This window comes from Lissotriton helveticus, chromosome 8, assembly GCF_964261635.1.
Source record: "Lissotriton helveticus chromosome 8, aLisHel1.1, whole genome shotgun sequence".
NCBI lineage: Eukaryota > Metazoa > Chordata > Amphibia > Caudata > Salamandridae > Lissotriton > Lissotriton helveticus.
In genome coordinates, this window is record NC_136069.1 from 424,670,555 (window position 1) to 424,688,189 (window position 17,635).

Genomic DNA, 17,635 nt, shown 5'->3' on the forward strand with positions numbered 1-17,635 from the left:
AAGTGAAACCAGCGAACACATCCTCCGCTTTCCCCCTTAAATTGTGTGATCGTATGCAAATATTTCATTTCCCCGCAGGAAGGCGCCAACAAAGACGTCCAAAAACCTTTTTGGGTTTAATTTAATAGACTAAAATGATCGTTTCTCTATCAATAATATTTTGGGTCACATATAGGGTGCAGACCAATTGACCACCTGTCCGTAATTTCCCTTGACTAACACTGACACAACGTGCCCAAAATTACTGCCTAACGGAAACCAGCAGCCTGCCTTCCTGGCCTGCGCTCGGAACCAATCGGGTGGCAGGAAACATTCTATTCTTATATTTTTATTATGGTGCAGCATCTAGCTGCTGCACTCTTCTTCCGTCAGTGGGCGGGCTCCAGTGACGTCAGTAAGATGCTGCATTCTCACTGGGCGACTGGCTCTGCATGTCCGTGTCAGCAGCCGGGTGTCTGGCTCACGGCAACCGGATGACACTGGTGATCCGTGCGAAAGGGGTGAGGGTGGTGAGTAGACCAACAAATTGACGTATTCCTGCTGCGCCAAACATGGTTTTGGGTGCTAACCACTGCAGTAAGCCACCCGGCCTGTACTTACATCTGGAACGCGTCACCTCCTACGCCCCTCCCCACCGCTGGTCCTCATCTCGGGAATAGACCCTGTGTCACTGTCGCTGCAGGGTCCCCCCCCCCCCTATTCCCGTATGCTTCCGTGGCCCACACGAGTATTTGCGGCCCTTACCTGAATGGAGGCTCGCCTGGAACGCACGCATGCGCCGCTGCTAGCAATGGTGTGAATAGTAATCTGCAGAGGGTCTCTGTGGCTCCGCAGGTACGGGCTGCCAGGGGTACGTGGTCGAAACTTCGCGGAGGCTTGGCTGCGGATGGGTAAGTGCCCACTGTTCAGGGCTGGCCTCCTTTCCGGGCTCCGCGGGGGCGGGGCTGCGTTGTCCCACTTGGTCTCCATAAACCAGTGCCCTCTTAAGATGGGCACTGGCATTATTACCTGTTTGGACTCTGCACCCACCCCTTGCAGTGCAGAGCTCCGCCCTCGTTGTTCAGTTAGGTTGGGATTTGGCTGCTACAGTTACTTGCTGCTCCTGGGGTTGCCACTTTCCTCTCTGTCCCGCCCCCATCCTCAGGTTTGTAATGATTGAGTTTGACCTACGTTTCAGGTACTTTTAACAACCCATAAAATGTATTAGTATTTGAAGTGATTTTTGGGGGGGAATTACCTCTTTAAAATGCATGTCGTGCTTTGTTCCACTCAAATGTCTTCCTGGAAAAAAAAGAATTAGTAAGAGTTGTTTACGCTGTTTAACTGTTGTGAAAATGCCCCTTGTCATTTTGTAGGAATTAGATTTTCCAAGTTTGCATAATTTGTTTTTGTGTAATTTCATGAACTTTCGCAAAAAATTCTGTAAAATGCTAAAGCACCCCATAGCGTTAATCTTTTATTGTGAAATGTGTTGTGTAGTGTCCTGCTAGGACACAGTCTAGTCGTTATAGATGTAACCCTACACTAAACACCCACCCACCACAGACGTCACTGGGTCAGGTGACGCTGTTAATAAAAGAGCCTGAGCGCACGTGCTCGGGGCCAGATCTGCTATCCCTAACTGGTGTCCGGGTGTCATGTTTCCTTACACCATGTGGGCCTAGGGCCCAACACTACATTGGCGACGAGGCCGGTAGTGAAGCCACGCGTGCCACTGCCATTCATCCCGGGAAAAGGGGGAGAGGGCTGCCCGCCTGCAGGGCACCCCCCCGTAGCAGGGCGCAGCAGCGCCGAGAAGCCGGTGGGCACGTCGGAGCCCCGCAGCCCGCAGCGACCGTGAGGCCCACCGCACCAGCCCTCAAGGACGAGCCGACCGGAGCCCACCCGCGTCGGCCGCCACCAACAAGCACCTCCAGGAAACTGCGAACCGCCCAGAGCCCACCTGCGACGGCCGCGAGCCTGAAGACCCCACCGGAGAGGTGCACCGGACGGACGGAGCCCACCCGCCACGACCGCAGCCCAGGACCTGGCCCGTCGGCCGAAGGTGAGCCGGGAGCGGGAGGTGACTCCCCCCGGAAGACTGTGCACCAAAGCGGAGCCCACCCGCATGGCCTGCGTGCAACGCGGCCGAAAATAAACTCAAAACACGGCAAGACTCGCGGAGCCCACCCGCGGCCTGCCTGCAGCGCCCCTTCCCCCGCCGCGTGTGTGAAGTGCGGCGGAGGGGTGAAAGACTGTGCCGGAAAGCGCCCGCAGTGTGAGGGGAACTGCCAGGCGTTTAACAACCGAAGCGGAGCCCACCCGCATGTCCAGCGCGCCTCGCCGGGTGTGAGTGTGCCCTCCAATGAACTTCATATAAAGCAGTACCAGCGGAGCCCACCCGCGGCCTGCGACAAGCATGGCAGGTCTCCGCCGCGCAGCGTGTGCAAGGTGAAGCTGCTGCGGCGGGAGACCGGGGAAAGTGAAGCGCAGCCAGAAGCGGAGCCCACCCGCGAAGTAATGCCGCCTTGACTCCGCGGACTGAACAGTAACTGCTGCTGCCTGTGTCCCGAGTCGAGCACCACACGCACCTGATAAGAAATTGCTGAAGCGGAGCCCACCCGCTCAGCACACGACCTGCCCTCCGTAAAACCGGAACCGTGAAGAGCCGGCGGGTGCCAACCCCACACGACCACACATCGCCCAGCACGCCCCCCCCCTGCCAGCGCGAGGACTGCCGACGGCTGCCGCGAGCAGGGAGAACAGAGAGCAGCGATGGCAATAGGGCCGCCGGCCACGAGAGTATGCCCGTACCTCCTGGGCTCCCCAAGAGCAGGACGATGTGCCGGTAAGCAGCTATCCCCACCCACATAGAACTTCCAAGGGTGCGCGATAGCGCTGGTTGTGAGGGTGTACACAGAGACAGACAAGTACAGATACCGGTAAGCCCGGTAGGGCACCGAACACTCCATCAAGCACCCCCCCCTCCCTGCGCAAACAAGAAGGAACATAGGCATTTTGCACTCACCGAGAGGAGAGGTGGTGCCTTCCTTGATCCCTGCAGTCGGCAGCAGCTCCAGCCCCCTGTGCACCGAGAGGGGAGACAATAGAGTGCCCAACAAGAGAAGACAGTCGTGAGCAAGGAGGAAGCAGGCATCACTGCCACCCAGTGGCCAGAATGAAAAGTGCACCTGCATTAACAAGGAACTGCAACAAGCATTGCACAAACCCACGATGGGTCAATGGCAGCAAGGGGCAACGGACGGAGTAACGCCCCAAGGAACCAAGCAGCAAGTGACCCCCCTGCGCAGCTCATGATGACTGAGGCCAGCTTCCCTGAACGCGCCCAGCAGGCATACAAAACTGGGGGCAGGTTCTGAATGTGACCGGCGTCTATCTCCGTCCTCTCCACGACACAGACACAAAAGGGCTCCACCTGCAATCGGCACAGCTCCCAAGTCGTGCCCACGACCCCCAAGTTAAGAGAAGAGAAATGGACAATCACAAGAGTAGAGGCTCTACACCTCGGTGTTCAGCAGCGCCGAGCCTGCACCGGCGACAACCAGGAAAGCCTGCAAGCAGAGAAAGACTACCGGAGCCTGCTCCAAAGTCAGCACTGCCATCTAGTGGCCTTTCGGCGCCACGACCGTGAACGAAGGAAAACACAACTTCCAGTTAAGCCATCAACAAGGCGAGTGACCACTGCAGGTTTACACTAGCAGCTCCAAGTGTACCTCAGAACAACAGACTCCCTGTAGAAGGCACCCAGCGGCGAACCGCCCATACAGCCAAGCAAGTCAGCACCAGCACAAGCAAATCTATCCAAGCACAAGGACACAGCCACGCCCAAATGACGCCACGTCAACATGCAACCTCCTGAACACATCAGGAGACCGCGCAAGAACAAACAAGCCCCAGTAAGCACAAGGGACAGCCTACAGAGGTAAAGCAAGCAGCTGCACCAAGGGGCCTCAGACTGTGCAACGCCCCAAGGAAAGCATCCAACCTCACGCAGCAAGTAAATGCGCAACCCCGCAGAAGACACCCACACGCAAAGGGTCTGCAGATGCCACTTCCAGCGCGACGTGGGAAAGAGGCACAAACGCCTCCCCAAGCATCCAAGCACTGACAGAACGTCTGGAGGGAAACGCCTGCCAAGCACTGGAAGAACGTCCAAGGAAAACAACTGCCGAGGTCAAACGACGGAGAGAGCAGCGACGCCTTGTGGCCACAGGTGTTCACCGCAGCATCAACCACTCCCGCCAACGGTCCAAAGCAGCAAGTCCCTGACAACAGCCAAAGCAGCAAGTACCCAACGACTCGCAACAAGCGTCCAAGAATTCCACACCCGCACGACAGGACTGCGCAGCACTGCGCCGGAACGTGCCAGGAATCAAGAGCGCCAAAGTGACGCTACACAGCGACACGCCAATGCCACGGGACAGCACACAAAGGTCCCCAACAGAGACAGCAATGTCTCGCAGCAACCGGAGTGCCATCGTCAGCACGCATGGCAGCATGCACCAGAGTTGCACCAGGAGCGGTGACGCAACCCTCCTCCGCGCAGACAAAGCGCGCCAACGCCAAAACACCGTGACGGTGAATAGCGACCCCAAAGAAAACAGCACAGCATGACAACTCATGCCCAAGATGGGAACCGACCACCCAGTCTGGTCACCATGGAAAGAAAAGCAACAACAGAGAAGATCGCGACAACTTGGTCCAGTCAGAGAAGAGAAGAACACCATGCCGGAGAGCTATGCCCAGACCAGAAAGAAACAGGCGGAGTGCACGCCACCTGGGGAAGACTGGTCGGGAAGGCCAACGACAGCAAGAAGACCAAATAACGTCGCAAGAAGGAGCATGGAAAGCAAGGGCGCGACGCCATAAAAGAGATTGAAGATACGACGACAGGTCTAGTCACCAAGCCAAGTGAAGACAGTGTCCTACCACATGGACAAGACCACGGGGACGACATGTAGAGGGCCCGCTACATGGAGAATCCTGGTTAGCGTGAGAAAGCAAGAAAGAAGACCGGACCGCGTCGAGGAAGTGAACGAAGAGGAAGAATGGAGAATCACATCACTCCACAGAGGAGGAGAGAGAATTACAGCACACAGGAACATCGGTGCTGTCCAAGGAGCATCGTAACAATCAGCACACAGGAACATCGGTGCTGTCCAAGGAACATCGCAACATCCGCGTGGATCCCAGTAATCCCTACAACCTGCATTCGAGGAGACCAACCACTGATTAACTGCATGGGTGCCCCGTGAACCTGAAGCTTACCGAAGCAGAGCATACCCGAGCACTAGACAATCCACCCTTGTGGACTACACAAGACTCGACTGTGGCCATGTCCGAAGTTCGGCAGCGACCCGTACAGCCCACGCGATCAAGTGGCGGTCCAGGGGACAAGGGCCTCGGCCACATATCCTGTGAGAGAGGAATCCGGATGGGAGAGGTGCAGCAGCGGCAGCTCCACGACAGGCAACAGGAAGCATGAAGGCCCCAGGTAATCACCTGGCACCGAGACACGGTCGGTTGAAGACACTGAACCCATGTCCTAACGGCAAGACCATCCTGGCGGATGACATCAACACCCCCGAGGACATCATGAGAGACTTGGCGGTGAGTCCGTTGGCAGTTCGGCAGCGACGCCTTTGCGCGGCTCATGCGAAGCCCGCACGGCCCACCCGGTCCCGTTGTGTCCGACAAGAGGGTCCTCCCAGCGTCTCTAGTGAGAGAAGAGTCCAAGCAGGAGAGGCCAGTCTTCAAGGCTCCCGTGAGAGAGGAGTCTGGCAAGGAAGGCAAGTCGGAAGTTTACTTGGCCGGACGGAGATGTGAAGGCATCAAGATCAGCAAATCCAAAGAAAGACCACTCGTGACATAGTCGTCTCCTACAACCAACAAGCGTTGTCATCCACTGGACTTGGAACACCTGCGAGACCCCTCGAGGGTCACACCCATCCTGCTCCCAATGCTCCAAGTGATGAACACTGTATATAAGCGTCAACACAGCAAGACACGGATGATCTGAAGTACACCGCCGAGGTGAAGCTCATCTGACTGACTTTGTAGTTTTGGAACTTTCAACATTCTCCCAGCTGATCGCCTGAAGAAGATCTGTTGGGGCTATCAACTGTTATTGTTCTGTTTTCTTACAGGTTGGACATTCGCTTTTCCTTTCATTAAAGTTGGGGAGGAATGTAGTGTCCTGCTAGGACACAGTCTAGTCGTTATAGATGTAACCCTACACTAAACACCCACCCACCACAGACGTCACTGGGTCAGGTGACGCTGTTAATAAAAGAGCCTGAGCGCACGTGCTCGGGGCCAGATCTGCTATCCCTAACTGGTGTCCGGGTGTCATGTTTCCTTACACCATGTGGGCCTAGGGCCCAACACTACATGTTGCTGCTTCCATTTTAGGCGCAAGGATGCATTTCTCACAGAAAGAATAGCGAAAAGAACACAGTGCTGCCAACAACCATTTGCTTTCTGGCAATTTGCATCGTTCATGTGTTAAAATTCACTTGGCGTAATGGCATCATGGTAGGAATTTCGCGTAACGCGTAATAAGAAATGTTCACACTTATGCAAGATTACTTCAGCATAGCAGAAATGTGCCCAATTCTTAATAGGAACTTGCAGCTTCCTTACATGCAGCTGCAGTGCACCATGTTTTTTTTCAATTGTAGCAACCGTGTTCCGCTTTTGCTTGATTATGCCACCATAGGCTTTTGCTTGTGATTTAGTGAGTGTATAACCTTTCAATCGAAAGTGTGTACTGGGTATGCCCTTGGGCAGCTGACTGGCATGCACAGCAGCCAGGTTGCTATATCCCCCTTCTCTCAGAGGAAATTGATACATGTAGGACGTATTTCCCCCTTGGGAGCAGTATGGGGTATTAGAGTGGTTCGCAGATGCACTTGTTTGTGGTTTGTTTCAAAACTTCTCATTGTTGTCGTGCTCTTTTAAAGTTCAAGGAAAGAGCAGAAGAACCCTGTGGCGAACATGGCCACCTTGTGAAGGTTGAAAGTCCCTGTTGGATTAGCACTGTTTATCCTGCTGCTGTTGTCTTTCTGTACTCGAGTATGTGTCCTGCTCAAATGATTTGAATGCTGAGTCCCTTGGTTTTGTAAGTACGTTTTTGTCTGCACTAGACTCTGCTGGAATTTGCCAATGTAATAGTCGTTTTAACATGGATGTCTGCCTTTCCCAGGCCATGACTAACTGTTGGTGACAGCTGATTATATTTGGTGCAGACCTTTTTACATGCTCTTGAAGTTGAGGTTGCTTACTTGGCCCCCTCCGGTGTACACCGGTCTTCACTAGAATACCTCACTTTCTCAGTGCTTGTGTGTGTATATGTAGGGCATGATTTAGGTGTACAGGACTGACTGATTTACCCAATGCTGTGAGTGTCACAGTTTACATGTAACCGTTAGAAGATGGATTGTAGTTCTACATACCATAAGCTTGAGACCGCTGTCTCTCCTGATCCCCTGCCTGTCTTTGCTATGCTTGTCCTTTCCCCATCTATTTTTACTAGGTTGCAGTCTGCCTGTTTCCTATTCATGAAACTGAGAGATATAGATGTTTTGTTCTTTCTCTAGCACAGTGGTCTTGACCCATGGTCCAGGGACCTCTAGGGGACAGCAAAGCCTACTCAGGCCGTCAGCAACTGCTTAGAAAATGAAATAATATTAGCAGATTAATAAAGCGTATATAAATAAAAAAGCAAAATTGATTTTTTTTTAAATGTTAAGTAACGTGAAGAAATTTGCAATTGGAGGCAAAAAATTAAGTTAGTATCCTCAGATTAATTTGTGGGAACAATGCAAGTGAATATCGTATGGACAATGAGTGTCCTCAATGGAGTTCAGAAAAGCTCAAACCTTCGCATTACATTTTGTATTATTTTATTATTCATATTTGTGAATTAAATACAACTTTTTATAATTTGTGTATTTGTGTACTTTTTGTGTATTGTTTTGCGATTCAAATCATCAAAAATGTTTAGGCTGTAGTCCACGTCTTCCAGTAATGACTTAATGGGGATCCCCGGATTCCATTAATGATTAAGTGGGGGCCCACAGAGGTCAAAAGGTTAAGAACTACTGGCATAGTGGTTAGGACCAATTTGAACTGGTCAGCATGTGGCAGCACAACTTTTTAAGGTTTATAGCCTAGCATATGTTTTTTTTTGTTTTTTTTTTGTGTGTCCTCATTAGCCGCTTTATCGTTCCAAGAATTAACCAACCGCCAGGACAAATGTCCCTGCGAAGGTAGGAAACTAGAAAATAGCTCCATGTCTCCCAGGAGGGCAGACCAGATGTCTTAGCGAGAGGAAACCTCTGCACGATCTTACTCCATCTAAGCCTAAAGCCAGCTGTCGGTCCACTGTCTTTGTGGCAAGGGGAGCCTCCCGTTGGACCTGGAGTACTGGGCCTAATCATCGGACCCGGGGAAGAAAAAAAAAAAAACGGGTTCTCTGACCGCTTTATCTCCACTCAAGTAAATACCTCCAGAAATTCAGACTGCGGGGACTGCAAGCCCTTGCCATATCGACTTTAGATGTTTCATAAAGTGATGTCAACCACTCCGCGTGGGTCGGTGGATTGATATTGACCCAGTACTTACAAATTTGTCTTCTTGCTAACAATATGGCATAGTATAAGAATGCGCGAAAGTATAGCAGTTGCACACCATTGTTTGTCCATTTTTCCTTATTCCTATTGAGGAATAAGGAAAAATGGACAAACAATGGTGTGCAACTGCTATACTTTCGCGCATTGATAATGAATCACTTGCCTCAACAGCAGTGTTGCACCCGACATTGACAAATGAGATTAATATGAACTTATCAAGTCACATCTTCACGAATAATGCTGCCTCAGTTCATGGAAAAGGAGATACAAAAGGACTTAGGGACTGTTTTCTAAGATTTTAACACCGAGTTTAACGTACATAATGCATGAACATTTGCAGGATTTTTTCAATCGAAGACTCACAAACATTTATTTGTTGGGATAAGTGACTGCACTTTAAGTCTTGGTAGACAATATGCATCGATATATTATCACATAAAAAGAGGGGTGTTAGTCTGTACGATTCAGGTCTTACCATTTAGTTTTCAAGACATAGTTTCAATGATAATGTTGTTTTCGTTGCAAAGACTTGTGGGATATGTAGTTTCCGAGGTTATGAGGGAGGAACTTGTTTTTTAACCTAAGGGCGAATCTGACCAGGTAGTGTTTAATTGGATGAAGTAAAATTTGATTAAAGCTGTTGTGATTGGACGAATTGGCATTGAGGAACAGTTTAAATTACGAGCTTAGGTGAAATCTGGTTCAAAGGGCAGTTGTTAAGAGAGGAGAGCACAGAGTGGTTAGGAATAACTTTGTGAACACAAGCAGGTAATCTTTTTAATAAACGGAATTGAGGGAGTTTATAATGTTAATTTGATGCAAATTTCGGTTTCACAATTGGGGTTAAAGTTAAGTTTAGTACGAGGCTAATGCACAGAATTTTGGGCAAGTTGAGCGTTTATTTAGCAATGCAGGCAGAATGGCAGGTTTAGCATCGAGGTTGGAGTGGGGGAGGTCTCCGCATGCAGTAAACTCTCGAGACAGTTAGAGCACCATGAAAGTACTGGGGGATTGTTGTACTATTTAGTTTAATTGGGTAATGTCATGTTGAACATAATAATTCTGTTACTGTTGAATGTATTTATGCACAATCATCATAGCGCTGAAGCATGGAAAACTAACATGGGTTTTTATGTTATTTTCTTATTTAAACAGCCTCCCCTGACGAAGGGTATAAAAAAGACCCGAAATGCATTGGGAGTAATACATTTTAAGCTGCATAACGTGAATGTATGTCCCTAAGTGATGTGGCGAGAGGCCTGGATTGGCACAACTGCCTCATGTGAAGAAAATGGGACTTTGGGCAGTGTTATTGTGAATTAGAAAAGTCGAATTGGGTGAACTTGGATAAATATTGAATATGGAAAAGTTGTAAGTCATCTCTTTGAAGCTGTGCGATTGGTCTTGCAGCACAGTGTTGCTGCAATTGTTGCTATAGTATAAGAATGACCTCTCTAGCCCCTTGATGTTATCGCTTAGCCCAAAAATGACTAAGGACCAGGAAAAAGAGATCGAGGTTTTAAGAATTGATTCAAGAGATGTCTTGACTTCTTGCCAGAAACTGTTAATATTGGGACACTCCCAAAACATGTGGAGATCTGAGGCTGCTCGGAGGAGGCATTTGTTGCAGCACTTCCCTGGTTGGAACTTAGACAGTCTTTGGGGGGAGTAGTATGCGCGATGTAGTGTAAATAGTTGATTGCGCCTCAACCAGGCAGGTTTGATGATTTTGTACAGGAGACTAAAAGATCTCGTCCATAATTCTTCTGCCTGAACTTCTCTAATCCCTCCCCACAGATCTACCGGGAGGCTAAAGTCTCCCTCTGCTTCCTCCATGATGTTCCAATAGAAAAAGGCGACCTCCTTACCTCCACTGACTTTCTCTACTAGATTTTTCTCTAAAGAACTGTACCCTCCAAGTTTAACCTTTTTCTTTGTCTGATCTCGAACCCAACTTGACAGTTGTATGTATATAAACCAGGCTAATGGAGAGCTTATCTTATCTGAGAATACCTCCCATTCTAGTAAAGACCCTCCTGCCACCAGCTTTCCCCATCTTAATATCCCTGCCTCTAATAGCACAGTGGTATCACTGTCGACATAATGCGGAGAGAGCCCTGGAAGATCCCAGATCGGTGCAAAATTAGGAAAGTATGGCAGCCCAACCTTAGATTTAATTTGAATCCATTGTTTTAGGAGCAGGTGTAGAGTCTTTAGCCTCACTCTCTTAAAAATCTCTGGTGTCCAAATTTGAACAAAAAGCCGTCAAGTGGGAGATTAGAGCCCAATAACATTGCCTTGAACATGCAACCGTTTGAATTATCATGGGGGGTCTTTAATAACATCCTAGAGTGGGACAAATGGAAGGCCCAAGCATAGTATTCTAAGTCTGGCAGTGCAAGTCCCCCCTTCTCTCTCCTCCTTCTCAGCTTCTTCCATGCCAACCTAGTTGATTTAAAACTCCAGATAAAAGAATTAATGTTTTGTTGGCATTTAAAGAGTTGTTTAGAATCAAATGTCAGCGGAATGGTGTTAAATATAAATTTGTATTTGGGAAGAATAGTCATTTTCACTAGGCTCGTTCTCCCGTAGATAGTAAGAGGGAGAAAGGACCATGCTTTCATCAATGCCTTAGATTCGCGGAAAATCCGATCTAGGTTAAACTGGGCCAAGATGTTTGTCATTTGTAATTCTAATGTCCAGATAGCGGATTGAAGGTGTCACCGGGAGTTGGAGGTTTGCGATATTCCAAGCCATAAGATCAGTTTTCCCAGCATTTATTTCGTAACCTGAGAACTTTCCAAATTCTTCAGCCCTTTTTATGACCATAGGAAATGCCTGGTCAGGGTCCGTTGTGTATATATAAGAATATCGTCCGCATACAACCCGACTTTTTTCACCCAGCCCGAGAAAGAAAAAGGCGGAATATTGATGTCATCTCTTAGGGTCTGGACAAAGGGTTCAACATAAATGTTGAACAGGAGGGGGGAGAGAGGGCACCCCTGTCTTGTCCCCCTACGGATTTCAAAAGGTTCCGTGCGGGTGCCATTAATCAAGAGACTAGCTCTCGGGTCTTTGTACAGCAAGCTGATAGCTCTACAAAAATTGGGACCAAATTGGAATTTTCCCATAACTGCAGCTAGATAGGGCCAATCGACCCTATCGAATGCCTTCGTTGCGTCAAGTGTCATGATCGCAAGAGGCAAGGCAAAGGTTGAGGCGATATCTATCGCCCCGACCAGATCATAGGTTAGGTCGGCCAACTGGCGACCTCTAATAAAGCCCTTTTGGTCCTGATGGACGATTGTACCGATCTCGCTTCCCAGTCGTGCAGCCAACATTGCTGCAAAGATCTTATAATCATTGTTTAGAAGCGAGATCGGACGATAAGATCCGCAATCCACTGGATCCTTCCCTAATTTTGGTACTAGGGCAATATTTGCCTCGCCCCAGGAACTAGGCGGTGTCTCGCCCCTGATTAAGATGTTATTAAACAGGTTCGTTAAGACTGGAATAATGGTTGAGTCTAGTACTCGATCTAGTTCGCCGGGGATGCCGTCCGGCCCTGCAGCCTTCCCTTGCTTCAGTTGTTTAATAGCTCTTGCGACTTCTGCCTCTGTTATCTCTTTATCCAGATGTTCACTCTGTTGCCTAGTCAACTTTGGGAGGATCACCTTCTCCAACCATGTGTCTCTCTCCTCAGTATTTACTCTGATTTCTTCTGTGTATATATTCTGAAAAAAGGCCCGAAAGGCTTCCCCTATTTCCAAATCTGTATTTCTATTATTGGTTTCGCCCTCTACCCTCACTTCTTTAATATAGTTTCTAGCCTGGTCTGCTTTAATTTTCCAAGCAAGCAACTTGCCCGCAGCCTCACCATATTCGAAGTGGGAAAGCTTACTAGCCTGCCACCTTTTGTTCACTCTCTCCTGCAATATTGCATCTAATTTGTTTTTTAACTCACTTCTTCTTTCCGAATTCTCCGGGGACATAGGGTCATCCGATTCTGTGAGGGCCAGATCTCGCTCTATTTTTGATACTTCCTCTCTATATTTCTTTTTTATAAAGGAGGCACGGTTGGTAATACATCCCCTCAAATATGCCTTCCACGTCTCCCACACACAGACCAAAGGGGCAGAATTTAGATTGCACTCCATAAAAGCAGCAGATTCAGATATAAGATGTTCTCTCTCCTCTTCTTCAAGAAGAATGGTGCGATCAAAGGACCATGAAGTATGAGTAACATTCTGACCTAATCTTATAGAAAAGAGAATAGCAGAGTGATCTGACAAATGCGGGGGAAGGTAGGCCAAGCTCTTTATAGCGTCTTTAAGGGTGAAGCTGAATAAGGCATAGTCGATGCGAGACTTATGTTTATGTTAATAGTTGTGAAACGAAACCCCCAAAATATTCCCAGCTCTCTCCCTCCAGAAGTCCACCAACCCCAAGTTCGACATACAGTCAGCAGAGTAGCCCTCGCTTTACTATGTGTTGCTGCGGTTCAAATCATCAAAAATGTTTAGGCTGTAGTCCACGTCTTCCAGTAATGACTTAATGGGGATCCCCGGATTCCATTAATGATTAAGTGGGGGTCCACAGAGGTCAAAAGGTTAAGAACTACTGGCATAGTGGTTAGGACCAATTTGAACTGGTCAGGATGTGGCAGCATCACTTTTTAAGGTTTATAGCCTAGCATATGGTTACTGCAATACCTGAACAAAGGAGATTTACTGAGTGCCCAGTACTCTCCCCTGCTGCCATCTGTAGCGGAAGAAACACTCGAGGGTTCACGGGGGGGGGGGGGGGGGGAGGCGGCGGCGACGTGGGGGTGTGGGGAAAAAAACATACCTTGCCGGGTCCCGCGCCGCCTCAGCTCCTGGCAGGCTCCCGCGTCAGGAAGCAGGCATCCTCCCTCCCCTCCCCATAGCCAATCACAATGCGGCAATGGCAGACCAAACAGTCAGAGCCCACAACAGTGGGCAAGCCACTCCTCCCGGAGCCACCCTCCCGCCCACCCCAAACCAGGCCTACCCTGCCTTCTGCTTTCTCGCAGTGCAAGAAGCAGAACCATGAAATGGTACTTAAAATACCATTTTATGTTTCTGCTTCTCGCACTGCGAGGAAGCAGTGGGGCGACGCTCCTCCGCCCTAATGGAAGATCCCCCCTGTTATCACTAACAAATTGGAACTTTATTGGCTGTTAGTTTTAAATCTAACCTAAACCTTGAATGAGATACTCTTAAACCCACCAAAAACAAAATATTGCACCAATTCACAGTAGCTGTGTTGGTCTTTTCATCTGCCTTTAGAACTACAACTTGGTACTTTAAGCCAAGGCATCTTGTCGACATTAGTTCTGGTGAACTTCTTTGGCCCACGAAGCAAAGGATGGATAAGGAGATTCTGTCATTAGACTGGAACGGCTGCAGAGAAGGCTTCTGTTGATTCAACTTTGTGATTGGCTGTCCCGCATTTTATAAACCTTTGTTTCCATTTGAAAGTATAAAGGTGTGCTGCTTAGTGCTGAAGTGGGGAACACAGCCCATATGGAATGTTGTCAAGACTTGAAACAAATGCTGCTATTGAGTCTGACCCTAAACAAAAGTTGCCAGTAAACAATAGTAGTAACCCTCCCCTCACCCATCATGCTCTTAGACTTTGAGCACAGGAAAGTATTCCCAGAGGTGAGACAAGGTGTCACAGAAAATAGTTTAACCTTTCAAAGTTATAGCAAAAATACTCTCTAAACAAATTACAACAAGTTATCAAAGTTAAACAGGTCAAGTTCGGCTATTATCAGAATGTCACAGATCCCCTTTTACAACTTTGTTAAAAAGGGATCTACAATAGTTCTGCTCATTTGCTCCTTTGAACTTCACTATTCTGTATGATGTCATCACAAGGTATCCTAGTTTGAGTACATATGTATAAACCAAAAATAACACTGATCTACATCATCTAGAATCCTGTGCTGCATTCGGGCCTTGGACAAACTAGCCCCCAATATTTTAATGCAACCAATAACACTTCTATCTGGTTTTCCCAACAGGTGTTGGCTATTAGTTCCACGATATAGTATGAGCACTTTGTATCTTTGTGCCAGGCAACCCCGCCCAAGAGACTAAGATTACCATCACCAGCTGACGCCAGTAATACATTTCTGTACCTTCGCCAGCTGCCAGCAACACATTCTCCACCTCTGCATCTACTTGTATTATCTGGACCCTGTCCCACCTGCAGCAGCGTTTTTCGGTGGGTATAACAGTAGTTCAGCTGAGGTTGGACTGTGTGGGTGAAAGCAGGCATGTTGAATAACTGGTAAAGAGCATTAGAGCTCTACAGTACCATACAAATGTTTTCACTGTTTCCAGTGGCTATAAATGTTGACACCTTGTCTCACAAATAGTAGTGCCCACAGCAATGCTGTTCGACCAGAGGGCACTTCAGGTGTGCGATTGGAGGCCTACTCTGCAATTTGGCAGCAAAAGTGGAGACTATTAGCGCAAGCCTGAACCCCATTTATATACCCGTTCCTTCCAAACATTTGTTTAAATAGAAACTAGTGTTGTCTCATAAATTTGCTCTGTAGGTCGAGCATATGCTTAAAAGGTCTGTGTCACTTAACCAGTTTAATTCTCTGTGATGCATCTCCGCAGTCTGCCAATCCACCTGTGTTAGCATGATTCACAGTAAGTTCTAACAAATATGAAGAGCTACATTTTACGCTGTACCTGTGTTCAAATGAGATCAATGTTTGCTTTAGTTTTTTTCCCCACTTTTTCAGTCTTTTATTGTCAGATATATAGATACCTTATCTTTTGGACATTTTAGTAATTAGATGCACCTTCGTTGATTCAGCACAGAATAGGACTAAAGTTGAAAAGAGAGAACAGTCATTAAATTATTCATGAAGTTGCAGAAAAGGCTGGGGCGGATCTGTTCCTTATGTGCCAAGCTTCAAAAGTGGAATCTCGTTTAAACATGTAGATCGTCAATTTATGTGGCTACTTTCCTAAATCTACCCCTGACTCGCTTACACCAGACTACAAGTAGAGGGTATTTACATTAAACTAACCAACTACTGTAATATGTTTTGCCTAGGCTTTCATCAAAAAAGCCATATTGGAATCTGCCTGACAGGCAACAGCACACACAACAGGGAATGCGGACTTCGTCTTAAGGTAAGTCCTTCCACTGTTTGTTGTCCCTGGTTAGTGCGCTCTGCCTTGCTGCAGACACCTCATGTTGAAAACTAAGGCAGTTCAATAGACTTTCTAGATACACCCTGAAGCTTCCACATTTCCTTCACTTCGCAGTGGGAATGGGTCATCATGCTGTTAGCAGGTTTGCCAATCACACCCCATTGAAGACTTCCAAGCAAGGGGGCATCTAGGCGTACAGCAGAAATTCAAATTTGTTATGCTTTGTTCGTTGACTGGATTTGTTTTCTTTTCATATCACAGTGGTAATTCTAGTTGCTACTCTGTGTTAAGATAAAGTATGAATGGTTATTTAATGAGACTTAACGTATTGCGCACAATTTGAGGATTGAGTAGTGGGTGACAGCACACTAATAAAGCCTGGCTCAATGCGGCCCCCATCCACCATTAAGGGAGAAGGTCAGTCTGGTGGTATGACAAAAAAAACAGAATGCTCAAAAGAAACTGTTCACCAGATGTAGATAGCTTGCCCAAAACCTGGCTAGATGTAGATAGCTTGCCCAAAACCTGGCTGGAGAGAAGTCTCCATCAGCCCACCCATTTGGCGGAACTTCGTCATTTAGAAGACTATGAGAGGAGGGTCGAATGTAGCCAAATGTTGCTCCACGGCTAACATAAATAGATACCTGACCTCATACTCTCAGTAATCTCAGCCACAGTAGTTGTTCAAGATATGAGACAATTGATGGAGTGCAGTGCGAGGGATAAATGGGTGCAGTTTAAAAATGACTATAAGGGCACAAAAATTAGGTTTATTAGATATTGTCCAAATACCATGGGATAAAATAGATCGCCTGATAGTATGGAACAAATTCACTATCTCCTGGCGAATAGTGAGGTCGACATGTTTCAGCCGTGTGGCTAGCTAGCCCGGCTTTCTTCAGGACCTAGTAGTTGTTAAGTGCTACTGCAAAGAAAGCAATCAATAAGATGTATTGTACATAATAATTTACACGTGAAAGAATTAAATAGATCAGTGGTTTATTACCACCCTACCCGACATGATTCCCATGTGTGTGTAGGAAAGAACTATATCTTCATTCCCAGCTTTCTGTGGGAGTAAGCCCCACCTCAACCGGCAACTGCTCGGTGGTAGAGGCCCCGCTCTGTCTGTCGGTACCTCGTTGCGATCTGCAAGCAGTGTGGGAGGTGCGGCCCCCAGACTACTTACCGGACCGGCACAAGGAAATTTGATCACATTTCTCCACACCTGAAAGCACTGAACTGGCTTCCTCTCGAGGCCAGAATTCAGCTTAAGCTGGCATGCATCACACACAAGGCTTTATACTCAAACTCCCCTGCAACTTGTAGTATCCGGAGGAATCAGAAACTCAAGGTCTTCCAGAGACCTCCTACTCTAGCCTGCAAGCTTTCGGAAAAAAAAACTTACAATCGGGCTTTCGCTGGGGCCGCGCCAAGAATATGGAACTCTCTCCCACCCGCCATCTGAAGAATCCCCTCTTACACTCTTCAAAAAGGAGGCCAATTCCTTCCTTCTAGGTAAATTCTTGTTTTAAACTTTTACCTCCAACCGCCCCAGAGACCCTGATTAATTCCCGGCTATTGCCTCCCTCTGATGACCTAGTCACCCCACCAAGAAACCTGGGGCCTTGTCTTGAGTAACTGTAATGTAAACTGTTCATTTGTATCCCTCCATCCTTTATGTATCCAGCACCCCGCCTCCTCCCAATCGATTGTATACTCTTATGTTTTCCTGCCTTTTGTTCACCTCTATGATTCTGTAAAGTGCTTTGATACCCTAACGGATCTAGTTCGCACTCT

General features: G+C 47.8%; 1 protein-coding gene across 8 annotated transcripts in view; it reads left to right on the plus strand.

Annotated features, from left to right (window-relative positions):
• Positions 1-380: 380 nt before the first annotated feature.
• The window catches only part of AKAP11 (A-kinase anchoring protein 11), a 322,839-nt gene continuing 305,584 nt past the window's right edge, over positions 381-17,635 (plus strand). For 2 of the 8 annotated variants that reach the window (XM_078657280.1, XM_078657286.1), the window contains exons 1-3: positions 624-890; positions 14,683-14,885; positions 15,735-15,814. The gene's annotated coding sequence lies outside the window, so the exon portion shown is untranslated. Of the gene's footprint in view, positions 510-604; positions 891-1,036; positions 1,145-14,682; positions 14,886-15,734; positions 15,815-17,635 lie in introns of those variants that run through there. The other 6 variants (XM_078657284.1, XM_078657287.1, XM_078657281.1 and 3 more) reach the window with 5 other exon arrangements.